The 24,386-nt window shown below is 44.5% G+C and overlaps 1 non-coding gene across 1 annotated transcript; it reads left to right on the forward strand.

Moving 5' to 3' along the window:
* The first annotated feature begins 8,278 nt into the window (after window positions 1-8,278).
* LOC138737774 (U1 spliceosomal RNA) lies at window positions 8,279-8,442 on the forward strand. Its single transcript, XR_011341226.1, has one exon. It is a non-coding gene; the product is annotated as a U1 spliceosomal RNA (small nuclear RNA).
* The last annotated feature ends 15,944 nt before the right edge of the window (window positions 8,443-24,386 follow it).

Consider the following 24,386-nt stretch of genomic DNA (forward strand, 5'->3'; position numbering starts at 1 on the left):
ATTTCCATTCATTACACATGAGTTCAAGAAAGGTTGCAAAGCTTGGGATGCAGCTTATTCTGTGGGTCCAGACAAGATTCTGCATGTGTTCATGAAGAGCTGCAGTGAAGACTTAGGTGTGTCTCCACCCAAACTGTTTCAGTACACATGCAATGATGTCACCTACCCCACAAAGTTGAAGGTTGCCCAGATACTGTATTACCACTTCAAAGGGTCAAATCAAATCTAGCTGCATCAAGCAACCACATTGAGATTCTGTCGCCTCTGACTCTGGGTTCCCTTCCATGGCCGTGACCCTCCACCTCCCCCAACTCAGACCCTTTCTCCCGCTTCAAGCCTTCTTCCTCTTCCTGGACACCTCAACCTGGCCATCTGCCTGCTCTGGACCTTTTCATTCCCACCTGCCACCGAGAATTCAATTGTCTCAACTTCACCAACCCCCTTGTATTCTAACTTCACCTCCTTCTGCCCTCACTCTCTTCGCAATAATCCCAACCTCACCATCAAACCCACAGACAAGGGTGGTGCAGTTGTGGTCTGGAACACTGACCTCTCTACTTTGTCAAGGCCAGTCAACAACTCTCAAACACTTCCTCCTATCGTCCCCTCCCACAGAACCCCACCACCACACATTAACTGTCTCCAACACCATCTCTAACCTCATCACCTCTGGTCACCTCCCCTCCACGGCCACTAATTCTTTCCCACCGCCACTGCCCATTTTTAGTTTCTACTCAAGATTCACAAACCGAACTATCCGGGTAGATCCATTGTTTCTGGCTTCTGTTTCCCCACTGAACTAGTTTCATCTTACCTTTACTCTATCCTTTCTCCCCTAGTCAAATCCATCCACACCTATATCTACAACACCTCACATGCCAACCATCTCCTCAATAACTTCAGGTTCCCCGAACCAAACTGCCTCATCTTCATAATTGATGTCCAATCCCTTTATACCTCTATCCCCCACATAGAAGGTCTGAAAGCACTTTTGCTTCTTCCTGGACCAAAGACCTAACCAGTCATCCTCTACCACCACCCTCTTCTGCCTGGCAGAACTTGTCTTCATTAAATAACTTCTCCATTAACTCATTCAACTTTCTCCAAATTGAAGGAGTTGCCATGGGTACCCGCATGGGTCCCAACTATGCCTCCTTGTTTGTGGGCTTTGTGGTGCAATCCATGCTACAAGCCTACACAGACAAGACCCCTCAACTCTTCCTCCAGTATAACAACGACTACATCGTGGCTGCCTCATTCACCAATTGGTAGCTTGTCAACTTCATCTACTTTGTGGACAATGTCCACCCTGATTTCAAACTCAGCTGGACCATCTCTGACAACTCTCTCCCCTTGCTGGGTCTCTCTGTCTTCATCTCGGGAGACAAGCTGGTCACCTACATATACTACAAATCCTTCAACTCCCACAACTACCTGGTTTACACTTCCTCACACCCTGTCCCCTGCAAGGATTCCATCCCCTTCTCTCAACATCTCCATCTCTGCTGCATCTGTTCCGAAGATGAGGTCTTCTAGTCCAGATCTTCCGAAATGTCTGCCTTATTCCACAAACGCAGCTTCCCCTCCACTACCATCAACACAGCACTCACCTGTATCTTCTCCATCTCTCACATATCTTCCCTGGCCACCTCTGCCCCTAGCTGCAACTAACATAGAATTCCCCCTCATCCTCATTTACTACCCCACCAGGCTCCACATCCTACACATTATCCACCGGAATATTTGGCATTTACTACAGGATCCCACCACGAGACACATTTTTCCTTCTCCTTCCTTCTCAGCCTTCTGCACAAACTGTTCCCTCCTCACTTCCCTTGTGCACTCATCCCTCCCCACCCATCACACCCCCGACACCTTCCCCTGTGCCTGCAGGAGGTGCAACACTTGCGCCCACACCTGCTCCTTCACCATGGTCTGGGGTCCCAAACAGGCCTTTCAGATGTTGTGAGAAGGCGGAACTTGCAATCATATGGTGAGGATGAAGGGATGAGGCTTGGAAGGAAGTTAGTCAATACATAAAGGAATATGTTTCGAAAAGGCATGTGCTAAGTATAAACAAAAGTATAGATATGTTGGGTGGCATGGCTAGTTCCCATGCTAAGCATTAACATCCTCGATCTAATTCTGCAGCTCAGTTAATGTCGGTAGGACATATCACTGAATATTAGAAGACAAGATCTTTCGACTTCAGAGCATTTGTGAAGGATAGTTTTACTAAATTTAGATCAGCTAAGTTGGACAGTGGCAGACTTGGTGTGGCCACACATTCTATGATTAGCCAGAAAAACTCTCATCTACAAGGCAAGAGTGAACCAATCTTGTCAGATCATTTGGTGCCAAATTGCAGTTCAAACCTGTTTTGATCCTAATTCCTGACCTTATTGGATATGATGCTATAAAATAGATGGGGCAGAAGAAGCTCAATCCAAGTGAAAGCTTTGACAGCTGGCTGAGCAGACTATGCTGTTCTTAAAGGTCAATTAAGCCTCATATATAATTGCACTGTTTTGACTTGAATAAACCTATCAGCAATTTGCCATTATAAAATTATATATTTGGTCAATTTATAGGCACAAAATTATACAATTGACAAATTATTTGCAATGATGTATACTGTATACAACAATAAATTTATAAATTTAACCAAACAAAATGTCTCTTAGTCTCCTCAACTTCTTTTCCCCCTTTATGTTTGCAATTTTATCTATTTTACCTTGTGTTCAGATGTGAAATGTTGAGTGATCATTTCTCCCCATGCATGCTGTCTGACTTATTGAGTTCCTACAGCAATTCTTCATCTGCTCAGTATTCCATCACTTGTAGCATTTGTGTTTATCTGCAACTCTGCAAGCTAGCTGTAATTAACATCCAACAAATCCAATGGATCACTAATCCATATGGGCTTTCTACACAACAGATTTGTTACTCTACGTGTTACTGTAGCCGTGCGCTACTCGAAAGATGATACACACACGTAATCAAGTTAAGCTCTGAGTTTTATTAGGGCTCAGGCCTGACTTTATACTTACTCTGTTCTCACCGTGGCCCCTGTTGGCTGACGCCACAACATGCATAACAAAAGCATGGGTACTTTCCTGCATAACAATGCCATTCTTCCTCGTGCACTGTCCCTGTCTGTTGGCTGTACAGCAAGGCCAGCACCATTTTGGGGCCTTTAAGCAGACCTTGTCGTTCACCCGCTGGTTCACTTGTTTGGGCCAGTGTCGCTGCGTGAGTTGCTGGGCTTTGGTTGTGCTTGCTGCCCTGATCACCAGCTTGATTGCCGGAGCAGCGAGCAGCCACATAACTCCCCCCCACCCCCAGAAATGGCGGTATTGCATTATTATTGTCCTTGGTGCCCGGAAGCAAAGTCTCTGCAGTCTTTGGTGGCCTGCCTCTTCAGGATGGTGCTGGTGTCTCGACTGGGCATGCCAGGCCCTGGTGTGCTGGCTTCAGCCTGTCTTCAGCCTCCAGCTCGAAAGTGGCCCCATTGTTGGAATGGAGCCTCATATGGCCTCTGAAGTGGTGGATGATGTGGACCCCTGCGAATGAAAACATACTCACAGACCTGCAGGACTTAAAGTGTCCATGGCTGAAAGATGGAATCGGGGCCAGGTTGTTGACTCTTTCCCTTTGCCTGCTGATGAATACTGCAGAGTCGTCCACTCTGTCTGCCTGGGGATGGTACAAATTCTTCCGGGACCACCAGTTGCACTCCGTGAAAAGTTCAGCCGAAGAGGTGTTGAGGTCCTCCTTGGGTGCTGTGCAGATAGTGGCACATCTACCTAGTTGGATCCTTGGAGTTTGGTTATGAGCACGGGTTTGGGGTGCCTGTGGAAGCATTCCAACAACCAGTTGGATTGTGGGTGGTTAGCTGTTGTGTGATGCAGCTAGGCATCCCACAGGCTGGAAAGGTTGAAATACAGACTGGAGGTGAACTGAACCCCTCTGTCAGATGTGATGTGGGATGGTAACCCAAACCGTACCACCCAGGATGAGATGAAGGCCCTGGCGTATGAGGTTGTGGTCGTGTCTGCCACCTGGTGAAGCGGTCGACTATTGTGAACAGATAGCAGAAAAATTGGGATACTAGCAAGTGTCCTACTATGACCAGATGGATGTGGTCGAACCCACGTTCTGTGGGATCGAAGTGCTGAGGTGGGGTCTTGGTGTGATGCTGTATCTTTGGCACTGCATGCATGCCTTTGCCCTCCCACTGACCTGTTTCCACCATCTATGCCACATGTATTTGCTGGCCACCATCCGGACAGTGGTCCTGTTGGATGGGTGAGCCGATCTGTGGGATGGAGTAAAAAACCTGTCATCTCCAAGGATGATGGGTCTGACCTGACTGGTGGCCACGTTGCACAGGAGGGTGGTATTACCTATGCTGACTAGGATATCCTGGAGCTGCAGTCCCAATATGGCAGTCCTGTATTGGGGCATCCCCTTGTCTTTCTGCTGCATCTCTGCCACGCCACAAAGTACTCGCCTTGATATCGCATGAATACTTTGCCTGAACAGTGCGTCGGCCACCACGTTATCCTTGCTGGAGACATGGCTTACATCTGTGGTGTACTCCGAGATGTAAGACAGGTGTTGTTGCTGGTGGACTGACCAGGGGTCCGAGATCTTAGACAAGGTGAAAGTCAGGGGCTTGTGATCTGTGAAAGCCGAGAATGACCTGACCTCTAGGAAGTACCTGAAGTGGCAGATGGCTAAATACATCACCAGTAGCTCTCTGTCAAAAGCGCTGAACTTCAGTCCTGGAGGCCGCAGATGTTTGCTGAAGAAAGCCCGCGGCTGTCAACTTCTTTCGATCTTCTGCTCCACAACTCTGCCAATCGCTGTTCCTGAGGCATCCACCATCAAGGCCATTGGAGCATATGACCTGGGATGTGCCAGGAGAGCAATGTCTGATGGGGGTTCCTTGGCCTTCATGAAGGCTTCTGCTGACTCCTCGACCCAGGTGATGACCTTCGCCTTTTCTGCAATCAGGGCGAACAAAGGCCCTATGATCCAGGCAGCTGAGGAGATGAATGTGTGATAGAAATTGATAATCCCCATGAACTCCTGTAGTCCCTTGGTCAAGTTGGGTCTGGGGAACTTCCAGATGGCCTCCACTTTACTGAGTATTGGTGTGGCTCCTTCCTGATTATCCTGTGGCCCAGGAAGTCGATGGCCTCCAATCCGAACTGGCATTTGGCTGGGTTCATCATCAGGCCGAACTCGCTCAGTTGGGTGTAGAGGTTGTGGAGATGCGCCATATGCTCCTGTTGGTTCCTGCTCTCTACCAGGATGTCATCCAGGTACACAAAGGTGTCATCCAGTTCTCGGCCTTCTGTGTCTATGAGTCACTGGAAGGTCTGTGCGGCAATTTTTAGCCCAAACAGAATTGGAGGATTTTGAAGAGGCTGAATGGGGTGATGAACGTGGTCTTGGGGATATCATTGGGGTGTACTGATATCTGATGATATCCACACACAAAGTTCATCTTGGAGAAGATCCTTTCCCCATGCAGATTAGCCACAAAGTCCAGGATGAGCAGCATGGGGTATTGATCCGGTGTTGTGACCTCGTTGAGACAGCAGTTGTTGTCGCATGGTCTCCAGCCCCCAATTACTTTGGGCACCATGTGCAAGGGAGAAGCCCATGGGCTATCCAACCACCATGCAATGGCAAGCTCCTCCAGCTTTCTGAACTCCTCCTTCACCAGCTGGATCTCCTCCGGAGGAAGGCGTCTTGCCCTTGCATGGAGCAGCGGCCCCTGGGTCAGGATATGGTGCTGTTCTCCATGTCGGGGCATCACCCTGGTGAATTGGGGGGGTGAGCACTGCAGGGAACTCAGCAAGGACTCTGGTGTACTCATTGTCAGATCTGTGTATAGAGTCCAGGTGGAGTGCTGGGAGCCTGGCATCTTTGAGGGAGAAGGTTTGAAAAGTCTTGGCATGGACCAATCTCCTTCCCTTGAGGTCCACTTGCAAGCTGTGGGAGCTCAGGAAGTCTGCCCCGAGGAGTGGTTGCTTCATTGTGGCTCACATGAACACCCATGAGAACAGGTTTCCTCCCCCCCAAATGCAGTTGGGCCTTGTAGGTACCATAGGTCCATATCATGCTGTTGTTGGCAGCCCTCAGCATGGGGCCTGACAGCCTGTTTCTGGTGTCCTGTCCCAACGGGTGGTAGGACGCTGACCTCTGTGTCCACGAGGAAGCGTCGTTCGGACTGGCAGTCCCAAACATACAGGAGGCTATTTTGGTGGCTGGCCCCGGCCTTTCTCTGAAACATGTTTGGTGGCCTGCACTGGCAGGCTCCGGTGCCCCATCTCTGGTGGTAGAAAAACCACTGGTCATCTGGATCACCCCCCTGGGACATTGCTGTTCTCTCAGTGGCTCTGCACAGGTCAGGCTGCAGGGTTTAGTGATGACCCCCATGGACGCCGAGCACTCTCTCTTCTGCTTCCACAGAACATCCGCTCATGCTGCGACTTTCTGGGGGTCGTTGAAATCCACATCAGCCAGGAGCAGTTGGATGTCCTCAGGCTGTTGCTCCAGGAATGCATGATGCAGGGCTCGTGTTGGCCCAGGAGGGCCAGCATTTCATTAATGAGAATTAATGGGGGCCTGTCCCCTAGCCCATCCAGGTGGAGCAGATGGGCCCCTCTCCCATGCTGTGAGAGCCTGAAAGTCTCGATCAGCAAATCCTTGAAGGCATTGTATGCGCCTTCTGATGGGGGCTCCTGAGTAAAGTTGCCCACCCAGCATGCCATGTCCTGGTCTAGGGTACTCACCACCTGGTAGTACCGGGTGGATTCTGCTGTGGCCTGCTGGATCTGGAACTGTGCTTCAGCCTGGTCAAATCTCACGCATTGGTTGATTCGTCCAGAAGGTTGGCAGCTTAAGAGCGACCACTTTGACTGCTGCCTGTTTGCACATCGCTGTGTTTAGATGCCATCTAAATGATTGGAGTCACCATTATAGCCGCATGCTACTTGAAAGAAGGTACACACACGTAGTGTAGTCAGATTAAGCTCTGAGTTTTATTAGGGCTCAGGCCTGACTTTTATACTTGCATTGATCCTGTCGTGGCCCCCCTTGGCTGATGTCACAACATGCATAACAAAAGCGGGTTTCTCATCTGCGTGTACTTTCCTGCATAACAATGCCCTTCTTTCCCATTCACTGTCCCTGTTTGTTGGCTGCACAACAAGGCCAGAGCCATTTTGAGATCATTGACCTTTAAGCTGCCCTTGCCATTCACCCACCAGTTTGCTTGTTGGGGCGAGTGCTGCTGTGCGGGCTGATGGCCTTTGGTTGTGCTCACCACCCGGAGTACCGGTTTGATTGCCACGGTGGCGGGTTGCTACATTACTTTAATTATGACTTGCACATAATTGTTTTTGTTCCAATGTATAGCCATAAATCCATTGTACTGCATCTACTGTTAACATTACAGCAAATGTCAACTGTTACAAAAGCAACTATTATACATTGTCCAATGGCAATAACTTCCACACTCATTTAGCAATACATTCTCACTTCCATTCTGACTAGCTGTAGAACCCATATCTTTTCACTTTCACAACATATTCTCATTTGACTTTCCTTCACTAGATTGTATCCAATACTTTCAATTCAACAATGTCTGCTTCCAGTTTTTTTTGCTGCAGTCTGGAGAGCTAACCTCAGACATCTAAAATGTAATATCATGTAGAGGATCTTAGGAACTTTTGAAATGTCTTCACGTGACAACTAGTCCTCCCTTCATGCATGCAATTCCACCTGAATTTGATTCAAACCATTATGTAATTCTTGTTGTTGATTCCCAAAATCCACAAAACCTCATCTTCTGTACCAAATGAAGCTGACTCACCAAAGAAAATCACATACTGAACCTTCTGCCTTCCACCTTGTCTATGAGTTCTTGCAATGGCACGACCATTGAATGACATCCCATTTGGTTTCAAGTTCCTCATTTGAAGACTCTCATTAAATGTTTCCTTTGTGAATGCCAATTAAAAATATTTGTTTAGGATCTCACTTCTACCTTGTGGCTCCACTCCCAGATTAACCTTGTTGCTCTAAATGGATCCTACATCCCTGATTATTCTTTTGTCCTTAATATACTTATAAAATACCTTTGGATTTACCCCAATCCTGTCTGCCAATTATATTTTATGATCTCTCTTTGCATTCTTAAATTCCATATTAAATCTTGTTACTTTGCATTAACCATGTAACATCAGAAGTGGCCCCTGAGATACTTACCTGGCAGGGGAGAATCTGTGGTCATAATGGCTGGTCTCCCAGGACGAGGCTATCCCATTGCACTAAGGGTGTGCTGACGCCTGCGATGTCCCCAAACGTGGGATACTCGACTGCAAAATTTGTGATAGTGGGGGTCTGCGTTCGTGCTCTCCCCTTATATATACATATAAAGAAGTGGCCTCTGAGAGTGGCAACTTTGTTCCAATACCTGGATACCACTCAAAACTAGGATTTTTCATCTTTGTGACAATAAACTAGATTCTAACTCTCCTCTAATTATCACATTTTTTACCTTTTCCAGGCCTCCTTGTCTTGAGTTCTTTATAACTGCCATATGCTTCCTTTATTCTCTTTATCCCTTGCATCCTAGATTCTCTATACTTGAAAATCCTAGCTTTCACCCTTACTAGAATACATGGGTCCTGGACGCACACTATTTCTCCTTTGATTGCTTCTGACTGTTTAGATATACAGTTACATACCAGGAGCTACCTACTCCCAGTTTACTTTTACCAGGTTCTTCTTTTATCATATTGAAATTGCCCTTCTTCCAATTTAAGACCTTAATTCCTAGTCCATCCATACATTTTTCCACAAGTACTTTGAAAAATGTGAAGTTTTGGTTATTATTTTCAAAATGCTCCCCACTGACAGTCATTCCCTAAGAAAGCATCTAGTGCTAATAATTATGTTATGAATAGTAATGAATTTACTATCATAGACATTTTACAATGTACAGATGCACCACATTATAGTTTGCTGTAACTGAACAGGTGTTTTGTAATATCAAATCTACAAAACAACTACAATAGTAGACTTAATTGAATTAAAAAGGGAATAAATAGCAAACATGGATAAATAATAAATATTCAGAGTTATCCAAGTGTAAAAAAATGTTAGTTAGCAAGAGTGCAGATAGTCCTTTTGTGGTATTGGGGCCGTCCATGATTAGTGTATCAAGGAGAGGTACAGGAGTTTGAAAGCTGTTGGAAATAAAATGTTCTTGAAACTAGACATTCTGGTTTTTAGTTTTTTGGACTTTCTGCCCAATAGTAGCAGTGAGAAGAGGTTGTGACCAGGATGATGGGGGTCCTTTATTATGTCGCCTGCCTTCTTGAGGCAGCACTTCACATAGATGTCCTTCCCTCTTTGGGTCATTGACGTGTTGTGCTGGAAAGCTCATCTGGGCACACCTGAGAAATTCTAGCCCCTCAGAGCATTTTACAATGAGACAATGCAATTATATTCACCAAAATGTTATCCATAATTTTATAATGCACAATTGTGTTGGATAAACTCAGCAGGTCACACAGCATTTATAAGAGGTAAAGGGTAACCAACATTTTGAGCCTGAACCCTTTACAAGGAATGAGCAAAAAACTGGCAGGTACCTGAATATAAGGTGGGGGGAAGGAGAGGAGATGTGGGAGGATGTGGTAGGGGTGGGGGGAGTTCAGGCTCACAGGTAAGAGGTCATAGAGTTATGGGCCCAGAGGTCCCCAAAACCCAGCAGCAATAGAAATTCACCAAGACAAATGGTTACTTAAACAAAAATAGTTTTCAATTTCCTTTAAACATAAAAACAGGATCAAACTTTAACTTATTACAATTAACTTAACCCCTTTCTAATTCTAAGCAAACGTGTATGTAATGTGTACAAGTTCAGAAAAGTACTTTGCTTCACAGTCCAATCTCATTTCTCACACCTTCAAATTCACTGGTATCAGGCAATTGTCATACTGTGCACAGAATTCAACATTTACGAATTTTCACCAAGCTCTGGTGCTTAAATGTAATTGGTTACCACTCAGCAAGTTTCTTGTTGGTTTCAGAGATTTGTTGCTCATTGGACACATACAAACTGATTCCCTCCAATCAGTGTCTTGCCGAATAAACTTGCCCGATCAGGGATTTCCAAATTATAACCTCTTCTTCTGCAGGTCACCACAGAGTTCCTCTTGTTTCTCTTATTTCAGGTGAAACATCCTCGCCAGCCATTTCCTTTTGTATGGACCACAAGGGTTTTTAACAGGCTGAATTCAGAACTCACAACCCGTCTTAAAAATGGGATTTCAATAAGCTGGCAGCTTGACTGCAGAAACCGGTTTTCTCTCTCTCTCTCTCTCTCTCTCTCTCTCTCTCTCTCTCTCTCTCTCTCTCTCTCTCTCTCTCTCTCTCTCTCTCTCACTCTGCACTGGTCCCAAACTTCTGAGCCTGTTCATCTGTTGCTTTCAAAACAATAATCCATTACTCCACAGCAGGTCCAATTAACAACTACTTGTGAAGTCTCTTGAGCTCAGGTTCTTCTATTTGCACCTCCTTGTAAAAACCTTTCGCAAATCAGTTTTTATTGTCTTTATACAGGCACTGGGCCTGGACTGTCTGGTTTGAGCAAATCTCTTGCATTTTAAATTAGATCTGTTTTGTGAAGTCTTTGTTTGTTTGTCACCTACATTGCCCCCACAAAAATATATCAAATAAAAATATATTATCCATCACAATAGGAAGAGATGGGAAGGTAGGAGAAAATAACTGATAGGGGGAGGAGATAGCTCTCTGAATGGAGAAGTAAAGGAGTGGGTAACTAGAGGAAAAGATACAAAAGGATAGGGAAAGAGAGAGTCTTGGGGGAAAAGTTCCATGGCAACTAGAGAAAATGATGTTAATGTTGTCTGATTGGAAAGTACCCAGATGGAATATTAGGTGTTGTTCCTCCAATTTGTGTAGCCTCTGTTTGGTACTGCATGAGACCATGGACAGATATGTTGGTGTCGGATGAGACCATGGACAGATGTGTTGGTGTGGGAATGGTGTGTGGATTTAAAATAGTTGGTGACTGGAACATCCCTGTAATTGCATCAGACAGAATGATGGTGCTCATCAAAACAATCTCCTAGTCTCATCCAGTGTCTCTGTTGCAGAGGAGTCCACAATGGGAACACTGGATACATTAGATGACCCTTACAGATTCACAAGTGAAATGTTGTTTCACAACATTTGGTGTTGTGAAAATGGTGGTGAGGGAGGCGGAGTGGGTGAAAGCCTAGTATTTCGTGCAGCTACGAGGGAGTTTCTAAGGGGGTGATTGGTTGGAAAGGATTAGTGGATGTGGGAGTCAAGGAAGGAGCAGTCTCTGCAGAAAGCGGAGAGGGGAAAGAGAAGAGGTGAAGGTGTATTTGGTGGAAGGATGATGTTGTTAGTGGCCTAAATTGCAGAGGATAATATGTTGGATGTGAAGGTTCGTGGGGAGGTAAGTGAGACCAAGGGGGATCCTTTCCTTGTTCCATCTCGGGCCACAACACCTGATATAGCATCTTGGGCATTTCCAAACAGACAGCATTAACCTATTCCAGTTTCCATTAAATTCCCCCTTTCCCCTCCGAGGCTCTCTCTTTCCTTATCCCTTTGTCTCTTTTCCTTCAGCTCCACACCCCTTCTGTTCCCTCTCCATTCAGAGAGCTACCCCATCTCATCACTTTTCAACTTGTTTCTCTTTTACTCTCCCAGTCATATCCACATGATTTCTTTCTTTTAAAAATATTTTTATTGATATTTTACAAATAAATGATTGAACAGTACAATTATACAATTATACTCTATTAGATTCAGAAAATTGAAGGAAAATTAAAACATTATACAATATTCTGATAATAAGGAAATCCAGAGCATAGAGCACAGTCATAACAATGAAATAAGATTTAACAACAAAAAACCCAAAAAGAAACATTTCAAAACCCCTTCCTCTAAGCAAGGTTGAAAGTTGTCACGTATGAATCAAGTGACATCAACTTGGAGAGGGACAACACAGCGCCAAAATTCCAGAACAACACTTATTCTTAAGATTATGATAATAATCCATAAATGGGCCCCATGTTTTTTTGGAATTTAACATTTGAATCCATTATTGCATATCTAATTTTTTTTCTAGAGTTAAACAAGACATAATATCTCTTAACCTTTGTGTATGTGTATCTTTCCATTTCATGAAAATGGCATGTTTGGCTATTAATGATGTAAAAGATAAAATTCGGCTTTGATTTCTTACATCTTAGCCTGTGCTCCTCCCCTGCCCCTTCCTCCCTCCTCTCCTCCCCTCACCTTTTTGATCATGTGCTTGTCTGCTTTTTGCTCATACCTTGACAAAGGGCTCAGGTCTGAAATGTTGGTTACATAGAAAAACATAGATAGAAACATAGAAGATAGGAGCAGGAGTAGGTCATTCGAGCCTGCTCCACCATTCAACGAGATCATGGCTGATCTTAAAGTTCAGTACCCTGTCCCCGCCTTCTCTCTGTAACCTTTAATACCCTTATACTGAAGAAATAGATCTAATTCCCTCTTAAATATATTTAATGAACCTGCCTCTACTGCCCTCTGTGGCAATGAATTCCACAGATTCACCACCTTCTGGGTAAAGAAATTCCTCCTCATCTCGGTCCTAAATGGTTTGCCTATTATCCTCAAACTGTGGCCCTGGGTTCTGGATTTTCCCATCCTTGGAAACATCCCATCTGCATCCATTCTGTCCAGTCCTGCCATAATTTTATATCTCTATGAGATCCCCTCTCAATCTTCTAAACTCCAGAGAGTACAATCCCAATTTGCGCAATCTTTCCTCATAAGTCATTCCTGCCATTCCAGGTATCAGCCTGGTGAATCGCCTCTGCACTCCTATAAATGCTGTGAGACCTGTTGAGTTTCTCCAGTACTTATTGTACTACAATCACAGAGTCCACAGACTTTCCTGCTTAATTCCTACTTGCCTGCATATCCATTCTCCATCTCCTCCTAATTGTTGGGTCTTCTGAAGTACACCTCCACCAAAGTGTATCTAATCTCTACCCATGTTGTCCCATTTCTGGAGCTTTCCTGAATATCCTTCCTCCTTACTGAAATAATGCATTTCTTGACTAAAAGTGCTATGCCACCTCTTCTATTGCATCTTGCCTGAGAATTCATTATCCTCAAGTTCTGAATTGTCAGTTCTGTGTATCCCGCAACCGTGTATCAGTGATGGCAACAATATTAAAATTCCATGTGAAAGTCTTGAGTTCATCTACTTTACTCTTTGGACTCTTTGCATTTAGCAATTCTTGTGCATTCTCTCGCCTACTTTGTCTCTGAACTTGCTATCTCTTTTCCGTTCTACCTGACTGTATCTCTCTATCTGAAAACATAACCTTCCGTTTGGAATGTAAATGCATTAATATTAAACTTTGTCCTACCTCAGAGGTAGTTAGAGAACCCAATTAAACTTACCTAGGCCATGTCCACAGGTGATATGTGACCAAGTATGGTCCGACCTAGGAGGGGAGGCAGGCCCCTCCAGCCTGGGTAAGAAACCTGCATAGGAGAAGGCCACTCCGATATAAAACCTTAGACCCAAGGACTTCGCTGCCACGTCCCAGCTTGTTTGGCCACGGCACACAAACCATGGGTGTAAAGGGTGGGGCCAGTACTACGCACACTGCACTCCACCTAAAAGCTCCTTTGCGCAGGCCCAAGGACATGACCACGTCCTCCCCCTCCACGTCCTCCCCCTCAAAAGATGCTCACAAACTCAAGCTAGCATGCTGGAAATCAGAACCATGCTAGACAAGGCTGACAGCCACCGACCTGAACGTCGGTCTGCCCTCATCGCAAATGAACTCCTCAGACTTGACATCGACATAGCCGCTCTCAGTGAAGTCCGCCTTGCAGATGTAGGCAGCCTCCAAGAACGCGGCACGGGCTACACACTCTACTGGTCTGGCAAGCCTATGGATGAACGACGCCTATCTGGTGTAGGCTTCATGGTCAAGAACTCCATTGCATCCAAATTCGAAAACCTCCCGACAGGCCACTCGGACCGGATCATGTCCATGCGACTCCCCCTTCAAAACATGCGTCGCATCATCCTCATCAGTGTCTATGCTCAAACTCTCCAGGCGGAACCAGCAGAAAAGGACAAGTTCTACACTGATCTGCATGACCTCATTCAACGTACCCCTATAGCCGACAAGGTTGTCATCCTTGACGACTTCAACGCTTGCGTCGGCAAAGACTCAGAAAACTGGCCAGGAATCCTGGGCAAGCATGGTGTCGGCAAGTGCAACGACAACAGGCGCCTCCTGTTGGAGCTCTGCACAGAACAGCGGCTTGTCATTCCAAACATCCTTTTTCACCAGAGGGACAGCCTGAAGACTACCTGGATGCATCCCCGATCCAAACACTGGCACCTCCTGGACTACGTCCTGGTGCGAGAAAGAGACAAACGAGATGTGCTCCACACCAGGGTCATGCCCAGCGCTGAATGCCACACTGACCACCGGCTGGTTCGCTGCAAGCTCAACCTTCACTTCAAGCCAAAGTCCAGGAACAGTAAAGTCCCCAGAAAGAGGTTCAATGTTGGAAACCTGCAGTCAAACGAAGTGAGAGGAAACTTCCAGGCAAATCTCAAAGCAAAGCTTGAGGATGCAATCCACCTCACGGACTCGTCCCCTGAAACCCTCTGGGATCAGCTGAAGACAGCCATACTGCAATCCACTGAAGAGGTACTGGGCTTCTCCTCCAGGAAAAACAAGGATTGGATCGACGAAAACAACCAGGAAATCCAGGAGCTGCTGGTAAGGAAGCGAGCTGCCCACCAGGCTCACCTTGCAAAGCCGTCCTGGCCAGAGAAGAAATGAGCCTTCTGTCGTGCATGCAGCCATCTTCAGCGCAAACTCCGGGAGATCCAAAATGAGTGGTGGACTAGCCTTGCCAAATGAACCAAGCTCAGCAAGGACATTGGCGACTTCAGGGGTTTTTACAAGGCTCTAAAGGCTGTGTACGGCCCCTCACCCCAAGTCCAAAGCCCGCTGCGCAGCTCAGATGGCAAAGTCCTCCTCAGCGACAAGATCTCCATCCTCAACCGATGGTCAGAACACTTCCAATCTCTTTTCAGTGCCAACTGCTCAGACCAAGAATCCGCCCTGCTCCAGCTCCCTCAATAGCCCTTAAGGCTAGAGCAGGATGAGGTCCTCACCCGGGAAGAGACATATAAGGCAATTGAACAACTGAAAAGTGGCAAAGCAGCAGGTATGGATGGAATCCCCCCCCAGAGGTCTGTAAGGCTGGCGGAAAAACTCTGCATGCCAAACTGCATGAGTTTTTCAAGCCCTGCTGGGACCAAGGAAAGCTGCCTCAGGACCTTCGTGATGCCATCATCATCACCCTGTACAAAAACAAAGGCGACAAATCAGACTGCTCAAACTACAGGGGAATCACGCTGCTCTCCATTGCAAGCAAAATCTTTGCTAGGATTCTCCTAAATAGAATAATACCTAGTGTCACCGAAAATGTTCTCCCAGAATCACAGTGTGGCTTTCGTGCAAACAGAGGAACTACTGACATGGTCTTTGCTCTCAGACAGCTCCAAGAAAAGTGCAGAGAACAAAACAAAGGACTCTACATCACCTTTGTTGACCTCACCAAAGCCTTCGACACCGTGGGTAGAAAAGTGCTTTGGCAAATACTAGAGTGCCTCAGATGCCGCCCAAAGTTCCTCAACATGGTTATCCAACTGCACGAAAACCAACAAGGTCAGGTCAGATACAGCAATGAGCTCTCTGAACCCTTCTCCATTAACAATGGCGTGAAGCAAGGCTGCGTTCTCGCACCAACCCTCTTTTCAATCTTCTTCAGCTTGATGCTGAAACAAGCCATGAAAGACCTCAACAATGAAGACACTGTTTACATCCAGTACCGCACAGATGGCAGTCTCTTCAATCTGAGGCGCCTGCAAGCTCACACCAAGACACAAGAGCAACTTGTCCGTGAACTACTCTTTGCAGACGATGCCGCTTTAGTTGCCCGTTCAGAGCCAGCTCTTCAGCGCTTGACGTCCTTTTTTGCGGAAACTGCCAAAATATTTGGCCTGGAAGTCAGCCTGAAGAAAACTGAGGTCCTCCATCAGCCAGCTCCCCACCATGACTACCAGCCCCCCCACATCTCCATCGGGCACACAAAACTCAAAACGGTCAACCAGTTTACCTATCTTGGCTGCACCATTTCATCAGATGCAAGGATCGACAATGAGATAGACAACAGACTCGCCAAGGCAAATAGTGCCTTTGGAAGACTACACAAAAGAGTCTGGAAAAACAACCAACTGAAAAACCTCACAAAGATTAGCGTATACAGAGCCGTTGTCATACCCACACTCCCGTTCGGCTCCGAATCATGGGTCATTTACCGGCATCACCTACGGCTCCTAGAACGCTTCCACCAGCGTTGTCTCCGCTCCATCCTCAACATTCATTGGAGCGACTTCATCTCCAACGTCGAAGTACTCGAGATGGCAGAGGCCGACAGCATCGAATCCACGCTGCTGAAGATCAAACTGTGCTGGGTAGGTCACATCTCCAGAATGGAGGACCATCGCCTTCCCAAGGTCGTATTATATGGCGAGCTCTCCACTGGCCACCGTGACAGAGGTGCACCAAAGAAAAGGTACAAGGACTGCCTAAAGAAATCTCTTGGTGCCTGCCACATTGACCACCGCCAGTGGGCTGATATCGCCTCAAACCGTGCATCTTGGCGCCTCACATTTCCTCGGCGGGCAGCAACCTCCTTTGAAGAAGACCACAGAGCCCACCTCACTGTCAAAAGACAAAGGATGAAAAACCCAACACCCAACCCCAACCAACCAATTTTCCCTTGCAACCGCTGCAACCGTGTCTGCCTGTCCCGCATCGGACTTGTCAGCCACCAACGAGCCTGCTGCTGACGTAGACATTACCCCTCCATAAATCTTCGTCTGTGAAGCCAAGCCAAAGAAACTTTGTCTACAATGATAAAACAATACAGCTCTGAAATTGGTATTCCCTATGAATGCATATGTGAACATTTTATTTGCTTAATATTTCCTTATGATCTACTTTATTATCCAATATTTTGACTCATCATAAGTGCCATCTGGCACTTATGCACGAAGAGACAACCAGATATTAGTTAAGGGAAGTTTATAACATGGTTTTTTGACATACACAAATGTCTACTGATCTCAGACTTGAATATACTCAAAAACTAACAATCCAGTAATCACCAGAAAAGGTTTATAACCATCCTCTGCTCATGTGTTCCACTGTATCTCAGTTCTAAAAGGGCAGTTCTTATCCTTTTATTTCATCTCCCAGTTTCAAGCTCTCCAGAGGGAGGGGGAAAAACCCTCTGAATCTACTCCTTTAGTCCCACTCATATTTCTTGGGGCTTCAAATATACCATCTCACTTCGAAAATTCCGAAAATAGAGAGAATTTTATAAGAATAGGATTGAATGATACACTTGGAGAGTTGAGAGGGACTAGATCAAGGGTGGGCAAACTTGCTTAATGTAAGAGGCACATAAGATAAACTTCAGATGCTTGAGAGCCACAGACATGAACAAATATTACATATTTATTGTTACTCCTGCATGCATATTTTGTTACAAAACATTTATATAAATATTAAGTTGTACATATACGTTCTATTTATTGGTATGTATGTAGTTTTTTCAATTGCTAATTTGTATTAGTTTCAATAATCAAAAAGTGCACATATACATACCAGATATTTTCAAAATCCTGACTGATTATTGTGAGTCTCCATCTTGGCCGTGAGTGGTTGAAAATCCAGCTGATATGTTGTCAAGGCTGTATGGATTAGCTCTGTCAGGTGTTGATTTGTAAAAATTCTCAATTATTCGACTTCACAAAGTTCATTACAGAGTAGAGTGATTCACAGCACCATGTTGTGCTAAAAATTGAGCTGAGTCACACACTGGTTTACTTCACTTCAGGATATTTTATGTCTGGAACTTGCTGCCAGAACTCAAATGAGGACTGGGATTTATGGATTATCTTCAGACCCAGGACCTCCTGTAATTCCATTAGTTTTATTTCCAAAGCAGATGAATCTGTAACCAGAGTGCTGAGAATTAGACAACTACCATTGATCACATCAACCAAGAATGGCAAAGCAGAGCTAAGTTTCTACAAGTCTTCAAATCTAACAAGGAAATTATCAAGCCATCCTGTATTCTTCAAGTTGGTGGTCTTTTATTTCAATACCAGGGAATGTATTTACTCTCCTTTGGAGATTGGGAAAGTGAATGAAATTTCTTGACAATATGTCTCTTTGAAAAATTCTTATTTTGAAAGCTGAAAATTATCTAAGCTCAGAAACAATTCTTTCCTTCCTTCCAAGTGGCAAATTGCAAGTTTGTAGATAGGAACATAGCAAGTAGGAACAGGAGTAGGCCAAAAATGGCCCATCGAGCCTGCTCTGCCATTCAATACGATCATGGCTGATCTAATTTATGACCTAACTCCACCTACCTGCCTTCTCCCCATATCCCCTAATTCCTCTATCATGTAAAAATTTATCTAACCGAATTTTAAATATGTTTAATGAGGCAGCCTCAACCACTTCCCTGGTTAGAGAATTCCAAACATTCACTACTCTCTGGGAAAAACTATTTTTCCTCATCTCTGTCCTAAATCTACTCCCCTGAATCTTGAGACTGTGTCCTCTCATTTTAGTTTCCCCAGCCAGCTCAAAAAACCTTCCTACATCTATCCTATCCATACCCTTCATAATCCTATATGTTTCTATAAGATCTCATCTCATTCTTCTGAACTCAAGCGAATACAATCCTAGATGATTTAATCTTTCATCATAAGTCAACCCCTTCATCCCAGGGATCAACCTAGTAAACCTCCTCTGGACCGTCTCCAAAGCCAGTATATCCTTCCTCAAATATGGAGACCAGAACTGGACACAGTACTCCAGGTGCGGTCTCACCAGTACCTTATACCATTGCAACATTACCTCCCTACTCCTGAATTCAATTCCTCTAGCGATGAAGGCCAACATTCCATTTGCCTGCTTAATAACCTGCTGCACCTGCAACCTAACTTTTTGTGATTCATGCACAAGCACTCCTAAGTCCCTCTGCACAACAGAATGCTGTAGTTTTTCACCCTTTAAATAATATTCAGCTCTTTTATTTTTCTTGCCAAAGTGGATAACCTCACACCTACTAACATTGTACTCCATCTGCCAGACCTTTGCCCACTCATCCAGCTTAACTATATCCCTCTGCAGACTCTCCACATCCTCATTACAATTTGCTCTTCCACTCAATGTTTCATTATTTCAGAAAAGAACATTAGATCTTGCATCCATACCTCATTTTCCAGTTGAGGATAGAATCTTTTCTTCAAGAAAAGTAATAATCGGCTGCAAAAGATCGACCAACCTACTCAAGACATTGCAGGTTGACAGTCACCTCACACTGCAGTAGAAAGAGCCATTACTGGGTTTATCCTCAAGCTCCAGTTCTTCATTAAATGTTTTGAACTGTCGGGTGGGCTTCCCATTTAAGCAAATGAAATTGACAATTTCAAGGACAGATTCCATAATGGCGTTCGGGGCATCAGGAGCTCGGTGGGCAGGTGGGTGGCCAGGACCAGGGGCTCGGATGGGCAAGTGGGTGGCCGGGACCGGGGGCTCAGATGGGCAGCTGGCTGGAACCTAGGTGAGAGTTTGCAGACAGGGCATCAAAAGCCCGGATGTCAGGAGCTCGGATGGGCAGGTAGCCGGAGCCAAGATGAGGGTCCATACTCAGGGCATTGTGAGCTTAGATGGGAGGGTGGCTGGGGCCTAGGCGAGCGTCTACGGTCAGGGCGTCGGGGGCTTGGATGGGAGGGTGGCCGCCAGGGCTTAGGTGAGCTTCTGCGGTCGGGGCATTGGGGGCTTGGATGGGAGGGCGGCAGGGGCCTAGGCGAGTGTCCGCAGTCTGGGTGTCGGGAACTCGGATGGTCTCAGCCTGCATACTTCCACAAGCTGCACTTTCTGTGTGAAAGAGCTGCATGTGGCTCCCAAGCCGTGGTTTGGCCGCCCCTGGACAATATGATGATGATAATGGGATTATTGTCATGCACATTGTTACAATGTACAGATGCCCAAATTCCTTGCTTGCTGCAGTTAAATTACCATACAGAAATAAATAAGCAATAAATGTTCACAATTACAGTGGTGCAAGAAAACAAGTGACGGTTCAATGATGCAAACCGTTCTTTTTGTGGTGTTAGATTGGTTTCTGATTCAGGTTGTATGAGGAGGTTGAAGATCATTTGGTTAAAAAAAAACTATTCTGGAACTTAGAGATGCTAGATTTCAGGCTTCTGTACCTTCTTCTCAATTCCAGTAATGAGAAGAGGTATCAGGGGTTCTTTTTGATGGTCGCTGCCTTCTTGATGTTGTGCTGCATAGAGATGTCTTCAGTGGGCAGGAGGTCAGAACCTGTGATAGACTTGGCTATGTTTACTACCTCTGCAGATTCCTGAATTCATGGGCACTTGAATTCTCAAACCAGGCTGTGATGCAATAACTCAGTATACATTTTATAGTACAGCTGTGGAAATTTGCGTATTTGATATGCCAAATCTCCTCAAGTTCTTTGAAAATAGAGGCCCTGATGTGCCTTCACAGTTACCTCAAAGTATAGGATGCTCAAGAGATCCTCTGATATGTGGACTCCCAATGATATAAAAGGTACTAATTCATAAATCAAAGTATTGAATAAAGGATGTTATGGTAAAGTTCTATAAGACATTGGTAAAGCCAAATTTGGAATATTGTGTGCACTTTTGATCACCTCATTACAGAAACATTAGAAATATAAATAGAAAAGATAGAAAGTGTGCAGAGAAGATTTGCGAGGATGTTGCCCAGACTTCAAGAACTGAGTTATAGGGAAAGGTGAAACAGGTTAGGACTTTATTCCCTGAAGTGCAGAAGAATGAGGGGAGATTTGATAAGGTATTTAAAATTATAAGAAAGATAGATAGAGTAAATGTACATAAGCTTTTTTCCACTGAGGGTAGGTGAGATACAAACCAGAGTACATGGGTTAAGAGTGAAATGGAAAAAGTTCAGGGGGAACTTTTTCAAACGAAGATTGTTGAGAGTGTGGAATGAGCTGCCAGCTGAACTAGTTAATGCAGGCTGAATTTTAGCATTTAAGAAGAATTTGGACAGGTACATGGATGGGAGTGGTTTGGACTGTGTGTAGGTCCGTGGGGCTAGGCAACAAAATGGTTAATCAGAGATTAGAATGGCTGAAGATGCCTGTTTGCCTGCTGTAATCTTCTATGGATCTATGGTTCTCTCTCCCTTTGTCCCATTAATGTTTGATCCCTCAGGTGACACAACTTAGAATGAAATGCAGGAATAGAAGGATCTAGGTGTATATTTGAGTAAATCCTAGTTAAGGCGAGCAGCAAGCAAAGTATGTGGTTTCAAGGTATCCACGACAGGATATTAGGGGTCTGCAGTGCAGGAGTAAGGAAGTTATACTAAACACATATTAACCACTGGTTAACAATGAGACCTCTAGTTTTTAGTAGTCAGTGTGTGTAAAAAAAACTTATGTTGTGCAAATTTTATTTCCTGTGACAAAAATATGTGTGTACTGAATGCTTGTGCAAATGTAAACTTGAAAATGTTTCAAGATATTTTGGCTCAGCCTCTCTCTCATGGCTGATAAAACTGTATTGGCATGTTTCAGTATAAACCAAGTATGATGAACTACTTGTTTAACAAAATAACCAGTTAACAGAAACAGTTAGCTAAGAGATTATTTTCAATATGTATGATTATTAATTACTACATTATGTTAGTAACTTATGTGCACACGTTCATTTCCTTTGTGTGCTAGTTGCAAAACGTGTGTACACACATGCACAGCTTGGAGGCAACAGTGCTGGTTAGGCTATAATTGGAAAACTGTGCCCAATTCTGAAGGTCATCAGTTAAGTTCATCAGTCCTATGGCATTGAAGATACTATAGAAAGAAAAAAACCTGCCTCACTTGAAACCATAGCCATAGAGATTCATGGACCTGAAGTAGGTCATTCTTGATAGCTGATTTAAGATAAATTATAATGGTAAGGAGAATGGAAGACTCATGCTTAGAGTCTTTGTGATTGACAATTCTCTGCCCAATGGGTTGTTGCAAGCTGATTCTATAATTTTAAAACAGAGTTTAAAATGTGTAACAAAATATAAGCTGATTGGCTTATATTTGATGTGTCAAGCCAGGGCTTTGAGGTGTATCTACAGTAAAAAAAATTCCTAAAATCTGGACAGTGGGGGAATTGGATCGGTCCAGATTTTTGGATATTCCAAATTCTCAGGCAGTACTTTAAAATTCAAATGTAAGGAGAATAAACAGGACAATTTTGATAGTTTGCTAACAAAACATTTTTGCATTTTAAATGCAAGGAACATAAAAACCAAGTAAGTATTTTTTCTTACATTTGCACAACTTCCACCTGATCACTTGTTGCCACTGTGCATCAGAGGTGCTTACACATGCAGGCATGCAAGAATCATACAAAAGCTGAAAATTTCTGAGATGTTTGGCATCTGGATATTTGGACTTTTACTGTACTGTCAAAGAGTTATAAAAGACACAATGTGGTGTAAGTCTCAGTGACTTGCTTAATTCTGGGACAGTCATATAGGTACCTAAGAAAAGCTACCAAGTTTATTTCAGATATACATTAAAGCACCAGAATTCAAGCAACTGGCTGCCTCAAGGAACCAGTAAAAAAAAAGTTGAGAAAAATAAATAGGAATAAAATAAAAGTTTAAAAAAAATGTAAGTGTAGCATTCACGATATGAAAGCGTGGAGAAGAAACACAAACATACCCAAGCCTTGGAAAATTAGACTGATTTATTGCTCTGACCGTCCCGCTTATATGTTCCCCAGGCACTGACATCAGGGCCCTGCATCACTGGACCACTGGCCTGGGATTGGCCGGCGTTCTCACCAGAGTTTCCCATCTTCCCGCCATGCAGAGGTCACCTGGGATGACGGTCGGTGTCACCACCAGATCTGCGCAGTTGCCGCATTCATTGGCCATTTTATGGGCCGGTCCATGCCTCCACACACGATCCACTCCATAAGCTTAAAATTGACATGCTTTGCTATTAGTTCGCCGATCCACCACTTGTGCACCGGGCAACACCTGCAACAAATTCCAACCTTGTAACCAACATAAACAAACAGAGATTCCATTTCACTTGGATACTTTTTCCCCCTAAATGTTACAATGTTGAAGGAAAAAGAGCTAGGCGGGCATAAGCATGCAGTACTTACCCTTAAGCAGAAGATGGAGATTTGTAAAAGACTGAATAAAGGTGAAAATTGAATGGTGCTTATGGAGGAATTTAATGAAAGCTCTTCATCCATCTACAACATTAAGGCCAAGTCTCAGAAAAATAAGCAGTATTATATGAAGTCCGTCACCAATGAAGTGTTGTGCGACGTCACATTCTTCATACCTACAAAATAGACTTATTCGACCAGGCTCTTTTGAATGGTCTTGTTTGAAATGGTCAGAAGTTGGTAGCAGGTCAGGACCCATGTTGCAAGAGAAAGGAAACATTGAGGCACAGTGTTCTTTTCCAAATGGCGAGCTAATCAGATTCAAGTTTCCTCACGATATCCATATATTGACATGCCTAGGAGCAGAAATTAGTGGATCATAATCATGCGGCAGATAAATGTTAGTTAGGCATTGTAAGAATAAGTCTCAAGCGACTGGAAAGTACATTTATCTGGCATCTGCCAATCCCTATAGGTGCCAGATCCTGGTGTTTTCCTGTATGTGGCTTCATCGGGATCAAAGAAATTTGATGGAATCTCAGCCACACAGCTTCATGCATTGAGACTCATTCTATTTCACTGCCAGACTGTGCTATGCCTGGAATTTTCTAGTTTATATGCACCATTTAATAATGGGTTGAGCGTAAAGGTAGAAACACACCTGGAAAGTATTTCTTAATTCTGTTTTTATTTTTTTTTTGGTTCTGTTCACTTGAATATGCTGTGTGTTGTATGACATGGAATCATTTTTGGCATATTTTTCACCTGATGCTCTAAACTTCACATTCACATTTTTGTTCAATCCATCGTCAGGCTCTGCTTGAAACTAACATGACCAGCTTTTGTGCTTGGCCTGGAACATGGGTGAGAGCTGCAGCATTTTGATACATTTGAGAAATGGTGGATACAATTTTGTTAC

The sequence above is a fragment of the Narcine bancroftii genome, chromosome 6 (assembly GCF_036971445.1).
Source record: "Narcine bancroftii isolate sNarBan1 chromosome 6, sNarBan1.hap1, whole genome shotgun sequence".
In the NCBI taxonomy this organism is placed as follows: Eukaryota; Metazoa; Chordata; class Chondrichthyes; order Torpediniformes; family Narcinidae; genus Narcine; species Narcine bancroftii.